This window comes from Monodelphis domestica, chromosome 3 (assembly GCF_027887165.1).
Source record: "Monodelphis domestica isolate mMonDom1 chromosome 3, mMonDom1.pri, whole genome shotgun sequence".
Classification (NCBI taxonomy): domain Eukaryota; kingdom Metazoa; phylum Chordata; class Mammalia; order Didelphimorphia; family Didelphidae; genus Monodelphis; species Monodelphis domestica.
In genome coordinates, this window is record NC_077229.1 from 217614129 (window position 1) to 217634683 (window position 20555).

Sequence of the window (20555 nt, forward strand, 5' to 3'; positions counted from 1 at the left end):
TCAAGTGCCTCTGTTTCCAGATGACTTATCTTAATTTTTAAGTTCTTTTCCCAATTGTCATCAGCCTCTCTTAGTTGTGTTTTGAGTTCTTCCACAGCCTGTATCCAATTCGCTGGGATTTCTGGTTTATCATTTGCTGATCTCTCCTCCTCTGTTCCATTTCCTGAGTAGTAGCTGTCTATTGTAGTTTCTTTCTTCTTTTTTCTGTTGTTTGCTCAAATTCGCCCCTTCTTTACTCCCCATATTTGTCTATGCACTTGTTCCTCTCATTTTTTTTTGTTTTTTTTGGGACTTCTTTCAGTCTCCCCTCTTGGAGCTTTAACAGAAGATCTCTTGGTGTATTCTCTGGGGGAGGGTTGTTGGGGGTTTGAGCTTCCCTGTCCTCTGGAGGCTTTTGATTGGCTTAAAGTTCATCAGTCAATGTGGATGGGTGGGGAGCCTGGGCTTCCCTTCATACTGGAGACTTTTGATGGGATTGGGTTCAGCTTAGTTGGGCTGGGTTTACTCTGAGTTTTAAACTTCCTGGAAGGCTGGAGCATATATGGAGGATCTCCAAAGCTCTGGCCAGGCTGCCAGGTCTATGCTCCTTCTAGGCTGCCATCTTGACTCTGCCTCCAGGTTCCTGTTTTTCAGAAGACCCTGCTCTCTAAGGGGGGAGGGGTCGTGGCCTCCCTGGGCTCTGAGGGCTCCTGATGGGATTATATTCAGCTGGTTTGGACTGAATGAGCCCTGAAGCAAAAAACCTCCTCCTCCACAATCTGTGTTGAATGCCAGGAGACTGGCCTAGGTTGCTTTCAATGTAAGCTCTTCAGACCAACCCCTTTGTCCGCCCTGAGGTTTCTGTCCTTTCAGTAGCTCTGAGGGCTCCTTATGGGATTGGGTTCAGCTGGTGCCCTAAACCTGGGACCTCCCTTGAGACTCAGATGGAAGGACCCAGCCAGGGGGCTACATGCTTCCCCCTTCTCTCTATGTTTCCCTGCCTTCTGTGTTGGGTGCCCCGGAGACTGGCTCAGGTTGCTTTCAAGGTGAGTCCTTCAAAATAGCCAGCCCTGAGGCCCTTTTGCCCACCCTGAGGTATCTGTTTCTGCCTTGGGCTCAGCACTCTGGGTTGGGGGAGGATGGGTCCTGGGACCTTCCTTCTGCCTACCCCTTAGATCTGAGTGATCTAGGGGTTTGGCTTTTGGGGGGTCTTACCTTTTGATCCAGGTCCGGGAGGAGGGTTCCCTGAGTCTGTCCTGTTGTGCAGCTTGAATTTCAGTGTCCTATGAGCACTCAGTTTGCAATCGGTAAGGAAGGGTTTCCAAGGTCTGAACTTTTCCTGTTTCTAAGCCTCCACCTTGACCACTTAGTCTCTGTTTTGCTAAGCTTTACTGCTGGATATTCTTCTCAGGACAAGAAATAATTGTTTTCAACTGACTATGAAACTATTGGTCAGAAACTCATGAATGGCCCTTGATAGCACTGATTGCACCTTATATTGTAGAATCACTCATGAAACTCTTCTTTCAGTTTGCCTCCCTCTATTAGCTCTGGTACATGGCTTTTTCCTTCTAGCAGAGTCTTCCAGATTATTTTACTTCAGCCATGATCTAGCTTCTCTAGTTCAGAATAGGGAAAAAAAAAAGACTTGGTGCTGGGGAAAGGCGGGGTGTCACACAAGGCCCTCTTTCTAGCCTACAACAGCTTGTTCCTACCCCAGGAATTGTTTTCTCCAGTCAGGATATAAATCCCTGGGTGACCATGTTGTCAGTTATTTGCACCCTGTTCTACAAAAACTTGGTATCCTGATAATGATTACTAATTAGCCCACTATTGTTCCTTCTGTATTTTAAAAATGTGTGGTTCTTAAAGGATCTTTTCCCTTTGTAATTTCTGAAGCTTTTAAATGTTTTTTGAATGTAAATGAACAGTTCTTAAATACACATTTATTTCCCCTCAGTAGCCATTCAGGCTTTACAAATTTTTCTGTTAGATATTCAGAACAGTTCATTTTCATAGTGAAGTCATCATGTAAATAAGATGCAGATGTATTCATTCTTTTAGGAAATGTTGTTTTCATTCAGCCTGTCTAATAATGAATATTATTCACACATTTTTCTCATAGTTTATGGATCAGTCTGTTGATTTACACATTTGCAAGAAGCATAGAACCCTTGGAGATTTGGGCTGAAGAAATTTATGTCAGTGACTGGTTTGCTCTCATTCTTTGATCAACAGTTGTATTAATTGGGTTTCACTGTTAGGTTTCCCCCTCTTTTTAAATAATCTGTATAAGTAAAAATTACACTATAATTAGACTTTTTGAAGTATGTTTCCTAGTTATAAAGTAATATTTCCTTATTTTCAGATCTTTTATAGCTTAATCCCATCTAAATTTACTCTGGTGATTAAAGAAAATAATTGAAATATATTTCAGCAAAATAATATCTTAAATCAGAATGTCATAAGTCACAATGACTTAAATTAATATTAATATATATTGATTAAAATTCTTTAGCAATTTAAATTATTGGCATTACATGGATTTTTTAAAAATACTTTAAACTTTACTATTACAACATAGTTTGTTTCTGGCATAATAAAATGATGTGCTTTTTATTTTTTAAATAACTTGTGAGATCTTTGGAAATCACTTCTCTGGACCTTAGTTTCTTCAACTGTAAATTGAAAGGCTGGGCTAGATGACTTCTAAGGCCCTGTAATTATGAATTATTTAAGTCTATACCCCAGGATCTTTTTCATTAATGCTTCTGTGGCTTATCTGAGTCCTATTTTATTTTCACATTTGTTGACAGAGTTTCTCCAACTAAACTCCACTGGTGGCAGAAAACTCAAACTATTTTTATTCTTGTTTTCATGAAGTCTTTAATCTAGCATAGAAACTCTTAAAGGGAAAAATAAATCATAATTGTCTTCTCTGCTCAAAGAAATTTGAGAAATGTCTCTGCTTAGATTTAGCCAATATTGGTCTGGATTTAGAATTTAAGTGAGCACAGTCTACAATCATCCTCTTAATACCAATTCCCAGGATTAATTCTATTTTATCTCCTTTGCCACAGTAATAGCAATAACAAAAATTTTCCAACTGGTCTTGGAGCCTGTGCTCGAGACCTGGTTTCTGGTGGTATAAGATATGTAGTTTGTCCTCTTACGTGCTTAAGCCACCTGCCTTCATCCTTGCCCCATGTCCATTAGAGCTGGATATTTCACTATAGAACCCACCAATGCTTCCTTTTTGATCTAGTCATTCTCATGAGGATTAAAAAAGGCTTCCAGAGGTATGAGTAGGAGGGGTTCCCTATGGTCTTCTCCCAAAATAATTCATACCTTTTTCAAAGGCTTAGGCTCTCGCTCTCATTCCTTCATCTACCATAGAAAAGAATCCCTAGAAATGGTATTCATAGCTACAGAGGTAACTCTATGGAACATCATAGAGTGAAAATGTAGAAGATTCTTCTCTGAGGTCTGTGCTTTTGTTCAAAAGAGTTACAGAAGTGAGATGGGTGTAGTATTATGAAAGTGGTAGGGAGCCAGGAGCAAATGAGAACCCTTTATTTCAATCTTCAGCCATAAAAAGTTCATTATTCCATTTTTGTTTACCATTCTAAATGTCCACATTTGAATTGGAATTTTATGAAAATTTTATGAAAATCTTATTTACCTCTACGAAATTTCATTGTTTTCTCTCAAAATTTTTAAAAAATATTTCAGATACTTTTATCTCTATTTCTACCTATATGTCTTTCTTTTCAGACATCCCAGTCCAAAGTTTTCATATATTCTTGGATAGCATGTATTCAGAACAACACAACATGTTTTTATTAGTCTGAGGAACAGTAATTTTTTTTTTTCCTCACGTGGAATGAGTTGTGAAGAATTGAATGAGGAACCAAGATGATAAACCAATATTTCCTCTGATTTCATTAACTTGCTATTAATGAATTTCAGAACTTCAGACATACTCATATTAAATGTAAACATGAGAAACCAATACAAAACCAAATAAGTGATTCATGGTTTATCCATATATGTGTTTTGTGAAATAAACTCCCTTTTGACCCCTTAACTCTTTGACTCCCTCCCCACTTCAAACTTATCTTTTTTCTGCCAATAAACTCCATCAGTGAATCCTTAGATCTTTTATATCTACTTTCTTTTTTTACTCCCAAAGAAAGTGGAGTGCCAGAGTAAATTTTAAAAATCCAGTTCACTAACTCTGCTGTAATTGTTGCCAGCCAATATTATTTAGCAACCTAATTGTTGTGCATGAATCCTTTTGTTAATTTCTCTTTAACTCCCTCTCACATTCCTTATAGAATATTTTCTAAATCTTCTCTACTTTCCTTCAATCATAGCCTCTCCCCCAGACGTCTTCTTTCTCAATTGATCAATGGATCAGTCATTTATTAAGCATTTACCATGTGTCAGGAACTGTGTTAGGTGCTAGAAATACAAGTAAAAAGAATGACAGTCCCTGTTCGTAGTCAAATTGCATTCTAATAGGGTAAGAAGCAAGTACATATACAAATATATACAGCAAAGATATCAAATTCATAAAGACATGTGTATACACATATAAGTTCTTGTAAAATTTGTACAGCTTTAAGTTAATAATTACAAGGTAGTTTTAAAGGGAGAATACATATTTGGGGGAAAGGTTAGGGCTTAAATATTAAATTCATGGAAGACAGAACCAAGTTGAAGGAATAGCAGGATGCAGTACAGTGAGCTCCCCACAGAAAATCTCATCCAAAAAAAAAAATAGAACCACATGAAACCTAATAGCAGTGGGAAAGTACTAAAAAAGGCACAGTGAATCATTTTTCCAACCGAAGTTGGCACATGGAAATAGACCAAGAATACTGTTCACATTGGAAATGGGATGGGATGAGGCTAGGAGCATTCTGCATTCAGTGCTTTCCAGTTCCCCAGAGAGAGAGAGAGACCATGCACCGGGAAAAGAGGACCCAGAGCCATACATGGCACTCCAACAAGACTAAGCATATTTCTATCTCTGTCTCTCTCTAAAATTAGTTGGGTTTTTTTGTTTGTTTCCTTTAACCATGAATATATTGTATCCCATATTAGATTACAAACTCTTAAAAGAAGGGATTGTTTCATTTTTTTCCTAGTATAGATAATACCGAGTTTTAAGATTAACTGGGTTATCTCATTTTATTTTTGAGGTCAGTGCTGTGCACCTTTTCTGTAGTAGAAGCTTAATAAATGTTTGTTGAATTGAATTGAAATTTGACCACCTCAGACTTCCAGGTACTGTGGCAGCACCATCGCCAATGACGGGTCCCTAGACCACGAGATTAATGCCAGGATCCAAAAGGCCAGCCAGGCACTTGGGCGGCTGCGCTGCAAAGTCCTCCAACACAGAGGTGTGTAATCACTGCGACGAAGCTCAAAGTGTATAACACAGTTGTCCTCAGCTCGCTCCTATACTGTTGTGAGACATGGACATTGTACCGGAAGCACATGAAGCAGCTGGAACAATTCGACCAAGGCTCCCTCCAATCAATCATGAGGATCCGATGGCAGGACTGAATCACCAATCAGGAAGTCCTCGACAGAGCCAACTCCACCAGCATAGAAGTAATAGTCCTTCTCCTCCCTACTTGGGACTGCTTTAGGTCAGACACCTTTTGCTGAACAATGGAAAGGGCTTTGACTTATGCTTAAGCATAGAACAGGAAGTTCTTTGAGTCATGATTGATTTTAGAATTGATACAATAGAGATACTTGGAATGACAGAACCAGGTCTTGGAACTTCCAATCTCCACCCTACTCAGGGTAACAGGATTTAGGAATGGCTGCAGCAAAGGATCAAGATTTAATTCTTTGAGAATATGACCTTCAACAGACATGTGCAAAGCCACAGACCTCTGGGCGGTCCTGGGTTAAGCTTGAGCCACCATTGGCACAGGGAAGACATGGACAGTGATTGGTAGATGTGAGAACTGAGGGGAGGGAACTTGGATGGTTTCCTTAAAGATAGCGGGGTCTGAGGACTGGGGGAGGTTGAAAGTGTTGACGTTAGAAAGCTGTGTGCTGTCGATTGTAATGCATGGCTGGTTAGTTGGCCTCCCTGGTGCAGGTTGGAACAGCACCTCTGTTTTGCTGAGGCTGATAGTCAGGCCAAACAGTTTTGTTGCGGTGGAGCACCTGTCCACAATGGTTTGGAGATGATTTTCTTGGTGGGCCATGAGAGCACAGTCATCTGCAAAGAGAGCTTCCAGGATGAGTCTCTCTGTTGTCTTTGTTTTTGCAGTCAGGCGGCGAAGGTCAAATAGTGAGCCATCCAGTCAGTATTTGATGTAGACGCCCAGGTTTAGATCCATCACAGCATGTCGTAATACTTGGGTGAAGGATAGGTTGAATAGTACCGGAATGAGGACACAGCCTTGTTTCATGCCATTGGAGATGTTGAAGCAATCAAGTCTCTCCTTCACTGTGTCTCTGAACTGGTTTCATTTTTCCGTTGAGCTTCCAGTGAGTGGTCCCTTGGCAGACAGCTTGTCCTCCAGGCAGGACTGGAATGTTTGCAAATAAGATGGATCTCTAAGAGGACTCAAGTTGTAAAATGTGCGAACCTTCTGGGCGAGTTTTGGATGGTGAGGCACAATGCGCATTTGAAGAGTCTCTCTGACCAATCGGTGTTCTGTCCAGCATTCAGCTCCTCTCATGGATCTGGTGATCTTTACATCCTGGATGTCTTGCCGGTGTACAATGATGTATTCAATGAAATGCCACTGTTTTGATCGTGGGTGCATCCACATTGTTTTATATTTGTTCGCCATTCTGAACACGGCGTTCATGATGGTGAGTTCAAACTCTGAGCATTTGCTGAGTAGCAGTAGGCTGTTGTTGTTCATTTTGCCCACACCGTGTTTGCCGAGCACTCCTTTCCATCTTTCATGGTCTTGGCCAACGCGGGCTTTGAAATCTCCCAGTGGTATCAGCTTGTCATTGGTGGGCACTGAGTTCAGGACGGCACTCAGGTCAGAGTAGAACTGCTCGATGGTCTCCTCTGTGCTGGTCAGTATTGGGGCATATGTGCTGATTATTGTGGCATACCGGTCTTTGCTGAGAGGCAAACGGATCTTCATGAGCCTCTTGCTGATGCCCACAGGCACGTCTGGCAGCTGCTTAAGCAAACTGGTCTTGATAGCCAGGCCAACACCGTGGATTCTGTCTTCATTTGAGGCTCTACCTTTCCAGAAGAAGGTGTATCCAGTGGTGGGTTCGCTGAGTGATCCCTCTTCTGGTAAGCGTGTTTCTCTTAAGGCTGCGATGTCGATGTTATATCACACCAGTTCTTTACCGATTAGAGCTGTTCTTCTCTCAGGTCGGGGTATTCTCTCTGTCAAGTAATGTCCTGATGTTCCATGCTCCTAGTAGGAGTTTCTTTGTATTTTTTCTTTGATTTTGACAGCTTAAAGGGCTGACCCGCCAGCCACAGTGTGCTGACCGGGTGTTTGTAGGGCAGGCAATGTTTGGGATACCTTTTCTAGTCCCCTCCCTTGATTAGGGTGAGCAGTACTGTCCTAGAGAGGGCTGCTCAGTCACCGAGGATGGTGCCAAACGTCCCTGCTCCCCACAGGGCCGAGCGACCACTGGTCCTTGGGCCACCTATGTGCAGGATCGTGACTGCAACTGCCAGTGGTCACCTCCACCTGTTGCATCGCCACTCCCCCATCGCCGCAGGTCTTGAAGAAGGTGGACGGGGTTAGGATAGATGAGTGTGCACAAAGATACTTGTGCATGAAGGAGATTTAAGTGGAGAAGCCGATGCACAGAGACAGTCCCACTCTCTCGGCTTTGGAAGCCTGGGTCCAGTGGCATGAAAAATTGTTACATCTGGAGACTTCCTCAGCTGCATTGAATGGCTGTGTTGTCTTTTGTGCTCCAACACTCCCTAAGCACTCCACAGTGCTTTGCTGCGTCGCCCTCTCAGCCGTTGAACCTTCTTGTTGGTTTCTTCCGCCTGTTCTGCCGAAGCAGTCTTCACATGCTGAGTGACAAAGCCCTGGTTCACCAGGGGTCGATGACCTGATGGCTACCCTCTCAAGGTTTGACCAGCCTGTCGAAGCCGTTGCCCGGGGTGTGGCCGCTGCCACATGCTAGCAGCTACTGAAAGCCACAAGTGAGAGCTGGGTGTCAGGTGGGGGTCAGAGGCTGGAGAGCTGCCCTAGGAGGGCACGACAAGCCCTCCATACCAGAGATACTACCCCTCCCTGAGCACCCCATATACCCCATAAAGAAATCAAAACTATTATTAAACACATGAAAAAGTGTTCTAAATTTCTTATAATCAGAAAGATGTAAATCAAAACAACTGTGAGGTATCACCTCATACCCAGCAGATTGGCTAACATGACAGCAAAGGAAAGTGGTGAATGATGGAGGGGATGTGAGAAAGTTGAGACATTAATTCATTGCTGGTGGAGTTGTGAATTGATCCAACCATTCTGGAGGGCAATTTGGAACTATACCCAAAGGGTGATAAAAGACTGTTTGCCCTTTGATCCAGCCATAGCACTGCTGGGTTTGTACCCCCAAAAAGATAATAAGGAAAAAGTCTTGTACCAGAATATTCATAGCTGTGCTCTTTGTGGTGGCAAAAAATCTGGAAAATGAAGCCCTTCAATTGGGGAATGGCTGAACAAATTGTGGTATATTTTGGTGATGGAATACTATTGTGCTAAAGGAATAATAATGTGGAGGGGTTCCATAGAGACTGGAACAGCCTCCAGGAAGTGATGCAGAGCAAAAGAGCAGAACCAAGAGAACATTATACACAGAGGCTTATACACTGTGGCACATTCAAACGTAATGGATTTCTCCATTAGTGTCATTGCAATGTCCCTGAACAATCTACAGGGATCTAGGAGAAAAAACACTACCCACAAGCAGAGGACAAATGGTGGGAGTAAAAACAACATGGAAAGGCAACTGCTTGACTACAACGGCTGAGGGGATATGACTGAGGAGAGACTTTAAATGAACACCCCAATGCAAATTCCAACAATACGAAAATGGGTTCAGATCAAGGACACAAATGTGATACCCAGAGAAATCATGCATCAGCTATGGGAGGGATGGGGGGTGGGGAGAAAATGATCTTTGTTTCCAATGATTAATATTTGAAAATGACCAAACAAAATAATGTTTAAAAGGGGAAAATAAGAGATAATAAGGAAAAAGACCTGTACAAGAATATTCATAGCTGCGCTCTTTGTGGTGGCAAAAAATTGGAAAATGAGGGGATGCCCTTCAATTGGGGAATGGCTAAACAAATTGTGATATATGTTGGTGATGGAATACTATTGTGCTCAAAGGAATAATAAAGTGGAAGAATTCCATGTGAACTGGAACAACCTCCAGGAAGTGATGCAGAGTAAAAGGAGCAGAGCCAGGAGAACATTGTACACAGAGACTGTGGTACAATTGAATGTAATGGATTTCTCCATTAGTGGCAATACAGTGATCCTGAACAACTAGAAGTAGCAATTAGAGATGAAAAAGAAATTGAAAGTATTAAATTTGGCAATAAAGAGAGGAAGCTATCACTCTTTGCGGATGATATTATGGTGTATTAGACAATCCTAGTGCAAACACCAAGAACATGGAAATGGTTTCTGATCAAGGAAACATGTAATACCCAGTGGAATTGCATGTTCGCTATAGTAGGAGTAAGGGGAGGGGAGGAGAAGGAGATATAGAAAATGATCTTTGTAACCAAGAAGTAATGTTTGAAATGGACCAAATAAAAAATAATGTAAAAAAATAAAGAATAAGAAATTTGACCACCTCCCTTACCACATCAACATCATTCTGCCTCAGCCACATTCTGCCTGTAGACCTCTGGGGGAATCTCCCCATTTCCACATTGAAAAGGTACAAACTGCTTTGATTAAAAGGAGTTCCCTTTTTCTGGAAGTTATATGTACTAGTGAAGTTATAGGTCCAGTCCCCATTCGTAGTCATAGTAGCACTTGGGGGTATTGACTCAATAAATTGTAGAATGTTATTTTTAGAACAGAAATGACAGAAGCAGATCTTTGGTGTCTCCCATTTGGGTGTCTCCATTTTAGATGATCTGGTCATGGGCCTCATATCCATGGCATCTGTATTCATCATAGTCACTTTTTTTTAAGTTTACAATTCTTTGGAAAACTCTTAACTTGTATCCTTTAATTGTTTGTCCATTGGAGAGTGGTTTTTAGTATCTTTTAAGTTTTGCAAAACATTTTACATTCATGTTCTTATTTGTCTCATAACAACCCCATGAGATAGGTACTATTAATTTACCTATTGTAAAAGAAAAGGAATAGAGTTTTGGAAAGTTTAAGTGACAAATTAAATCAGAGAAGATGATCAGAGCAGCTATTAAGTGTCTGTTGCAAAATTTGAATCCAACTCTTACTTGACTCCAAATCTGACACTATCCACAACGTGAACCTCTCTCTCTCTTAAGAAAAGTGATGTTTTATATAACTCAGATAAAATTGTTTACCAATTCAGAAAGGAGGAAGGGAAGGGAAGGAGGAAGACAACTTGGATTTTCTAATTTTGGGAAAACATGTTGAAATTAGTTATTACATGTAATTGGGAAAATAAAATATCTTTGAATAAAAAAGTGATCTTGCTCCTCCACTCAAAAAAAAAAAACAGAAATGACATAAGAATTTAGAGAATTATGGGAAGACTTAGAAACAATGAAGTAAACAGAAGTCAATATATACATCAACTAAAACAGTGTAAATTGAAAGCACAAAATAACTTGAAATTGAATACTGTATAATTATCAATGACCAATTTTAGCCTCAAGGTAGAGACAGAAAAATGTACCTATCTCCCTTCCTCTTCTTTATACTTATACATCTAAAGGCAAACCGTGTATACATTGGCAGACTCGGTTATTTTACCTGAGCTGCTATTTCTGTTTTCATTGTTATAACAGATATCTTATTGGGGAGGGACATATTTGGAAATGAAGAAATTAAGATAATGTACAACATAAGATAGATATTTTTTAATATGAGAATTTTTTGAAAAATATACTGAAGAACCAAGTTAGCTTCCTAACATATTTTTAATTCAATCCCAATGATTCAGCCCTAGACTAAAAACCAGTGATCTTGACCACATATATTCTATGATAATCCTGTTCTGTCACTTTAAAAATGTTTGTAACTTGACAAAATTCTCAAATGTGTATATTTAAGAAAATTTTAAAAATAATAATTAGTATTAGAAGAACAACTTTTCATAATTCTTAACTTTCAGAATTCATTTGAGGACTTTTTTTTCCTTAATTATTTTCTCCATTCATTTCTAGAGTATCTTTTTTAAAAATATTTTTACAAATTACATGTCAATACAATTTTAGTAATTGTTTTCTGACATTTTTGATGCAAATTCTCTCTCTCCCATCTATCCTTTCCTCAAACTCTAAAATGGCAAGTAATATGATACATCTGATATATGTGCTATCATGCAAAGCATATTTCCGTGGTTTTCATGTTGTTCAAGAAGGCACATCACTTATACTAGAGAAAATTTCATGAAAGAAATAAAGTGAAGGTTGGTAGCTGGGTGGCTCTGTGTATTGAGAACCATGCCTAGAGACAAAATGTCTTAGGTTCAAATCTGGCTTCAGACACTTCCTAGCTGTGTGACCCTGGGCAAGTCACTTGACCCCCATTGCCTAGGTCTTGCCACTCTTCTGTCTTGGAGCCAATACACAGTATTGATTCCAAGACAGAAGGTAAGGGTTTAAAAATAAAAAGAAAGTGAAGAATTGTATACTTATTGCTTTCAGACTCTATCAGTTCCTTCTATGATGGTGGATAGCCTTGTTTTGTCATAAGTCCCTTGGAGTTGATTAATGTACGTTATTGCTGTTACTCTGTATAATGTTCTCCTGGTTCTGCTCACTTCACTTTGCATCACTTCATATAAGTTTTTTAGATTTTTTTATTGGTCTGTTCATCATTTCTTATAGCACAATAGTATTCCATTACAACCATATACTACAACTATTTTAGCTATTCCCTGAAGGACAACCCTTCAATTTCTAGTTTTTGACCATAAAAAAAGCTGCTATATATATTTATGTACAAGTAGGTCCTTTCCCCCTGTCTTTAATCTCTTTCAGGTACAGACTTAATAGTGGCATTGTTGGGTCAGAGGCTATCCACAATTTTATGATCTTTTGAGTTTAACTGCATTTTTTTAAGGATTAAAATTTGATTTCTGTTCTTTAGCATCAACATCAGATAGACACTAGACCTTCATGGGGCTTTGTAAATATTAACATTTCAATTTTTAAATAAAATCAAGTTTAAAATCCTCAAAAGAATGATAGCTCTACACCTATGGTGTGCTACTCACTCCCACCCTCAATCCTGAAGCTCTGCTAAACAACAACTTCATGTCTCTACCATTGCTACACCTTAGAATGCTTAAAAGAAAATACCTCTCAAATATATCTTGAAGATTTACAGATGATATTGTGAATGTCTGTATTTTATTTGCATTGCTTTCGTCCCAGGAGATTTTTAACTATTGTTGAAATAACCCTGTCTTTCTCCAAGGATGAAAATGAAATATGATGAATTAGGAATCTCCTAATATTAAACTTTCATGTGCGGTTGTTCTAAATGGCTCTTCAGAATGATTATATCAATTCACAGATCCACGTATAGTGTATTAGTGGCCCCATTTCCCCACATCCCCTCCAACATTTATCCATTTCCTTTTTTGCCATATTAGTGAGTATGATAGATATGAATTGGGATCTCAGAGTTTTTTTTTGATTCACGTTTCTCTAATAATCATTTTCCCATATGTCTAAAGATAGTTTTAATTTATTCTTCTGAAAACTGCCTATTCATATCCTTTGTCCATTTGTTTTTTGGGGAATGCCTGGTATTCTTATAAATTTTATTCAATTCTAAATATTTTTATGAAATGGTGTCTTTTTCAGAGATACTTGCTATAAAATTTTATTTTCAATTCTCTTCTAATATTGGTTTCATTGGGTTTATTTGTACAAAAACTTTTAAGTTTATTGTAGTCAAAGTTAATCTATTTTGTGTCCTATAATATTCTCTTTGTTTCATTTGGTCATATTCTTCCTTATCTATAGGTCTGAAAGTTATACTATTTTCTACTCCCCAATTTTGCTTATGCTATCACTTTTTTTTTTAACCCTTACCTTCCACCTTAGAATCAATACTATGTATTGGTTTCAGAACAAAGGAGTGCTAATGACTGGGTAATTGGGGTTTATTGACTTGCCAAGCATCACACAGCTAGGAAGCATCTCACACTCTTTATTTCTAAGTCATGTATTCATTTTGACCTTACCTTGGTATATTTTATAACATGTTGGTTTTTGCTAGCTTCTGCCATATTATTTTCCAGTTTTCCCAGTGGTTTTTGTCAAATAATGAGTTCTTCTTCCAAAACCTAGGATCTTGGATTTTTCAAATATCAGGCTATTATGTCTGTCTACTGCTGTGTATTAACTACTTTTATTATGTCTTAAAATCTGCAAATTGAGTTTATTTTCATTTTGGGATCTGCTTTGCAACAGGAATTTGACATGTATATAAATAATGATAACATCCAATGTTATTGCTACCATAAACTTGGAAAAACTATCAAGCTCCAGTTTTTAAGACTTAAATGGATTACCAGAAGTGGTTAAAAAATTTTTTTTCTTTCCATTTTTTCCGACCCCTACATAGAGAATAATATATTTCACTCTCTGTGTATTCTAGATCAGATCGTTGAATTACCATGGCCTAAGAACTAAAGTTAGAATAGGCCTCATTCACCTATTAGAATTAAGGTGCACATTAATAAGTCTCTTGTGTCAATTAAGTATTCAATCCATTACTCTTAATTTTAAAAAATAAAGAGAAAGAACAAATTCAATGTAGTGTTGTCAAGTATATGCAGGTTATGGTTGCCCTCTTGTCTGAGTTGTTCTGTCTGGTTCTCATATTTCCATTTGTTGTTATAAGAGCTTTAAGGAAGAATAAAGAAATTTTGATTCCATAAGAAGTGATTGCAGTTGCTAAATTTAATTTTTAAACTCATACCAACTTAAAAAATAAAAATATAAATCCTATATTTTTAAAGTAAATTTTATTATTATTTATTTTTAATATCCCCTACATTCACCAACTTATCCCTTCCCTTTTACCTTCCCAGAGAACTATCCTTTTTAACCAAGAAAAAAAAAGTTCAGGAAAGTGAATATGTCAAAAAAATTCCTTCACTGTATGCAGTTAAAGAGAGGAAACAAAGATTCCTGGAGGTTAAACAGTGACTTGCCTAAGGTGAGACAGCTGATTAGTGGCTCAGTAGTAAACTCAGCTCTATGTTCTCCCAGATTCCTCTAATATTCTTCCCATTCCTTCCTCTGGTGTTGCAAAAAGCCTAAATTCTGTTATCATTATGGGGAAGAAGTTATTGCCAACATGACTCTTTCACTTAATATACTTTGTTGTTTACTTTAAAAGCTAGAAAGGAGCTTCTACTCACATGCATTTGTGGGTATCAAAATATGGGGAGCCAGGGGTAGCTTGGTGACTTAAAGGGTAGCTAAGTGGTTCAGTGGATTTAAGAGCCTGACCTAAAGACTAGAGGTCCTCACTCTGTGATCCTAGACAAGTCACTTAACCCCCTGCATACCCCTTACTAATTTTCTGACTTGGTTCCAAGTCTGAAGATAAGGGTTTTTTAAAATGCTGAGAGATGAACGATGAAATGCAGTCAAGAGTGCTACAGAAGATGATTGTGCAATGCTGGATGTAGCCTTTATTGGCATGCATCCATTTCATCACCACCTTGATGCAAACTTTTCATAGCCACTAAATCAGAAATAAATAAATACAATTCTATGAAAATCAATCGGAATGATTCTCACCGGAAATACCTATTTAGGTGCATGTCTTTGTCATTATAATATAAGCTTCCCAAAAGAAGGAATAGTTGTTGCTTTTCTTTGTATTTCCCAGAGTTTAGCACAATTCCAGACCCAGATTAAGCACAGATAAATAGATTGATTTAGTGTAAGCTATTTCTCGTAGTCCATTTAATCAAAAATCGTTTTTAAAAACCCAATAGCAGGAAAAGTTTTTTTCTTTTCCCTTTAATAACATTAATATACCTGTGTACCAGATGAGACTCACCTTCAGCCTGAAATGTGAAATTCATTGTATAGCAATCTTAAATATTAATGTTTTTTATCTACTACCAGAAAATCTGATTTTGTTCTTTATCTACTACCAGAAAATCTGATTTAAGTTGTGTTAACCAGTGATGAACCTACATAAAATTCTGCCCCATACTAAGTGTTTCTGCTCACCTCCTTTCCCACCTCTAGGCTTCTGCCTAAAATGAAGCAATTTTGAGTCCTCTCAGAAGCTCAGGTGCCTGCTAAATAATCTAATAAAGTTATCCTTGGTGAAGTGATAATGTTTGATAACTAATTTAATTTTTTACCTTTTCCAAATAATCTTTATATTCTAAAAAGAATTCTTAGTGCTTTATACTAAAAAGAATAAGAGTGCACACTGAAGGGTACTATAAATGGGAAAGAGATTTTTTTTCAGTCAGGGGTACCCTTTCAGTTTTGACTTCAATGTTATGAAACTACAGGCACCGGGGAAGCATGGCTGATATAAGCCAAACTATCAATTCATTTCAGGTAGACTAGTACATGAAATTAATTATTGATGAATTATTAAATATTATTAACTGACAGTAAATTGCAAACAAGTGTCTCTCTAAATTCTTAATCTCTGCCTCATATAATCATTCCTTTCCTTTTGAGACTCAGCTCAGATGCCACCTTCTCCTCAAAGCATTACTGGATTTCCCCACAAATTCAAGTGCCCATGCTTTTTTTTTTCTTATCTATCTTCTATGTATATTTATGTTTTCTCCCTTGAGAAAATTAAATGTCCTTCAGAACAGAGATTATCTTATTTGTATTTGTATCTCCAGAGTTCAACACATAGCAGACAATTTATAAAGTCTTGTTGATTACTTGATTGATCTGTGAGAAAGTTTCCAAACCAGGCATTTTTTTTTCTATGTAGGTAAAATAATAGGTTAAGAACCCAACCTCTTCCATCTTCAATGAGAAGGAACATGATAATGTTTGGGAAGCTCATATGATCTTGGAGTCAGAAAGATATGCCTCAGACACTAAGCTGAGTTACTTAATCTCTCAGAGAGTCAGATGATTTTTTAACACCAAAAGTTTTAAACAAGTATTTGTATCAGTGGATAAATTTCTATGATGGAAATTCCCACAATGATGAAGTCACAGTTCCTAAATCCCACAAAAGGATTTTTTTTCAATATTCTGATCATTTAGGAATGTGATCCAATGACTGGAATGAAAAGCTTACTAGTTTTTTGAGGATGCAATTTTAGTTATATTTATAATCAGAATTAGTCACTAATTTTCAGCTAATAAAAAAATCACTTTGTTCTACCATTTGGGGTTTCTGAAATGTTTATTTTTTCTGAAGTTGTTCTACAGGTTTAAGCCTAGCCACAGAGTTAATTTTTAGCATTATTTGCTGGGGGTAAATTATCTTTAAAAACTTTCAGTGGCTGGCTGTTGTCCAGAGTCCTAACAGATATAATCAGTTTCAGTTAATTCTAAACAATAGACTGTGGCGGGAACTTAGTGCATTGGCGGGATAGCACTAACTAAACTGTTGATTTAAGCTGTCAGGAGAATTTGACTCATACTAAATCTTAGTACCTGTTTAGGTCACCAACCAGATGAACTGTAAACTACTTTGTAGATCATGCCTTTTTTTGGGATACCTCCTCTGATATCATAAGACTTCTTCCTTTTTCACTTAGTAATAGATCCAATAATGCTGCCAATAGTTCTTAGTTTTTCCCATAATTGGTTTTAACTTCTCCAGTCCATTTATACCTTCTTTATTTTCTAGCCATGTGTCAAAGGATGCTACTAGTAACTTTAAAGGCAATACAATTTGGACTTTGTGCAATATTTAATCATTTCATGAAGAAGATTCAAAATGTAATTGGCATTATTTAGCAAAAATTACATCTCCTTGAGCATTTTTTTTACCTGAATATATAGACCAGGAAATTAATCGATTAGCATTTAGTAAATGCCAATGTGTACTACACCCTTGGGACACAATGATAATAGTGAAATAGTTTGTGTTTCTCGAGGATCTTGCATTCTTCAAGGATGTAGGTTACATTTGCATTAGTATCAATAATTATTTCCATTTATCTATTTCATTAAATACTACTTAGAAGAATGACCTTAAGTAAAGATCATTAATACAACTAAATACTTACCTCATTAGCATTACTAAAATTTAACTTCAGTTGGAAAACTTTAAAGATAACTATATCTCCACTTATGAAATAAGTGTATTTATCACAGTGCTTATTTACCTTTAGAAACTAAAATTACAAACCTATTCACCCCTTCTCCAAACATACCCACCCTTAAGCTTGAACTAGTCATTCTTAGCCTTTTGTATTTATATCTCTATGGGTTTAATTGTTCTCTCTTAGATGTCAGATGAAAGTCTGAGGGAACATATTTAATGATACAGTACCTTAAGATCTGAGCCACAGAATAAAATCCAAGGTGACTCTAACCTTGCATTCTTCTATTAATACCTGGCTCTTATTTTCAAGAAACCTTGAATTAATCTTAGAGGCTGACATTTTTATATGAATCACCTTTGTGCTCTCAGTGTCAGAATGGAAAACCTGAACATTTATACCTTTCGTGTCCATCTTGCTCATTCTTGAAACAGTTGCTATACCATGAGTCATAATTTCATCATCCACATCCTTGTCAGGCTATTTAAAAATTTTACTCCAGCACAATTTAATATCATCTCTTAAACTGTCTTTTAAAATATTGTCTGACTCTAGTCCATTTAAAATCATTTGCTCATTGTTTGAAGATGATTTCACTTCCCTAATAGTAAAATGAGCCTTAGAGAATGACTGCCTAAGTTTGTCTTGGTTTAAATTTAATTTTCCATATTATTTTTCTTCTCTCTTTGAGGAATTCTCAGACTCATCCTGAATATTAACAGGAAATAAAAATACCACACCACATTTCCATCTGAAGATGATTATGTTGGCTTTATGTTTGCCATGGCAAAACAGAAGTCTGTCTTAAAGTTCATATATTGCCTTTGACTTTATTACAGATCTAAAGATTTTCAAAGTAGTTAGAAATAATATAGCTGAAAGAGAAAAATTAGCATCTTTTGATGCATAATATCCTCAATTAAAATGAAGCAGGAGCCTAGAAGGAAGGATATATGACAGTTGGATGATGAAATTTCTGTTTTCATTAATGGGAGGAATATAATAGAAAAGGAGGAATTTCAATAAACATATGAAGTCCAGGAAAAAAGGAAAAAATGTAAACAATATCATCAAAGGAAATTATGATTTAAAAATAGCTAACATTTAAATAACATTTTAATGCTTCATATATGTTACCTCATTTGATATTCACAACTCTGTGAGTAAAGTTCTTTTATTATCCCCATTTTATAGAAGAGAAAACTGAGACCAAGAAAATTTAAGCTACTTCCAGGGGTCACAAAAACAGTAAATTTATGAAACACAATATGAGCTGAAGCTTCAAGTCTTAATAAAAGAGAGGTTATTACTGATTACTAATTCATATGTTTTTCTGATGTCCATGAAATATCAGCAGAATGCAAGAAAACCCACCATTATGTTTTATCGATAAAGATGGTCAGGCATGGGTGGATTACAGTCTACAAGGCTGGAAGCTAATATCCAGCAATATAAGCACATAACTTTTAGATAAGTGGAATTCATTCTAGCTGAAATTTGGGATGCCAAGTAACTTAGGTTACAGTGCAGAGGAAATATTTTAAGGGCAGCTATATAGTGCAGTGGATAGAGCGCTGGGTGGACTGGGCTTAAAATCTGGAAAACCTAAATTGAGATCTGGCTTCATTCAGCTATGTGATCCTGTGCAAGACACTTAATATTATTGGTATCAGTTTGCTTATCTGTAACATGAGGTGAAGAAAATGACAAAGGGCAATATTATTGCCATGAAACCCATAAATGAGATCCCAAAGAGTTGAAAACAATTGAATAACAACAAATCGATATTTTTTATGTTTTTTTATTTTTTATTTTTTTTAAATTTATTCAGTCAATTTAGAACATTACTCCTTGGTTACAATAATTACATTATTTCCCTCCCTCCCCTGAATCCACCCTTCCCACAGCCAACCCACAATATCATTGGGTATTACTTGTATCCTTGATCAGAACCTATTTCCATGTTGTTGTTTACACTAGAATATTCATTTAGAGTCTATATCCCCAATCATATCCCCTCAACCCATGTATTCAAGCAGTTGTTTTTCTTCTGGGTTTCTACTCCCACAAGGTTTCCTCTGAATTTGGATAGTGGTTTTTCTCCTATATCCCTCCACATTGTTCAGGATCACTGCATTTGCCACTAATGGAGAAGTCCATTACATTCGATTGTACCAGAGTGTATCAGTCTCTGTGTACAATGTTCTCCTGGTTCTGCTCCTTTCACTCTGCATCACTTCCTGGAGGTTGTTCCTGTTCCCATGGAATTCCTCCAGTTCATTATTCCTTTGAGCACAATAGTTTTCCATCACCAACAGATACCACAATTTCTTCAGCCATTCCCCAATTGAAGGGCATCCCATCATTTTCCAATTTTTCTGCCACCACAAAGAGCACAGCTATGAATATTTTGTACATGTCTTTTTCCTTATTATCTCTTTGGGGTACAAACCTAGCAGTGCTATGGCTAGATCGAAGAGCAGACAGTCTTTTATCACCTTTTTGGCATGGTTCCAAATTGCCCTCCAGAATGATTAGATCAATTCACAACTCCACTAGCACTGCTTTAATGTCCCAATTTTGCCGCATCCCTTCTAGCATTGATTACTTTCTGTTGCTGTCGTGTTAGCAAATCTGCTAGGTGTGAGGTGATATCTCAGAGTTGTTTTGATTTGAATCTCTCTGATTATAAGAGATTCAGAACACTTTTTCATGTGCTTATTAATAGTTTTTATTTCTTTATCAGAAAAGTGCCTATTCATATCTCTTTCCCATTTATCAATTGGAGAATGGTTTTGAACAATTGGTTTAGTTCATTATAAATTTGAGTAATTAGACCTTTGTCAGAGTTTTTAGTTATAAAGATTTTTTCCCAATTTGTTGCTTCCCTTCTAATTTTGCATGCATTAGTTTTGTTTTGCAAAATCTTTTTAATTTGATTTAATCAAAATTATTGATTTTATATTTTATCATTTTTTCTTGCGCTTGCTTGGTTTTAGTCTTTTCTTTCCCACAGATATGACAACTATACTATTCTGTGTTCACCTAATTTGCTTATAGTTTCCTTCTTTATATTCAGGTCATTCACCCATTCTCAGTTCATCTTGGTGTAGGGTGTGAGATGTTGATCCAAA

The 20555-nt window shown here is 37.2% G+C and overlaps 1 protein-coding gene across 3 annotated transcripts in view; it reads left to right on the forward strand.

Moving 5' to 3' along the window:
* Nucleotides 1-20555, forward strand: part of CDKAL1 (CDK5 regulatory subunit associated protein 1 like 1) — a 704381-nt gene that overhangs the window by 443993 nt on the left and 239833 nt on the right. The gene's annotated exons all lie outside the window — the stretch shown is intronic.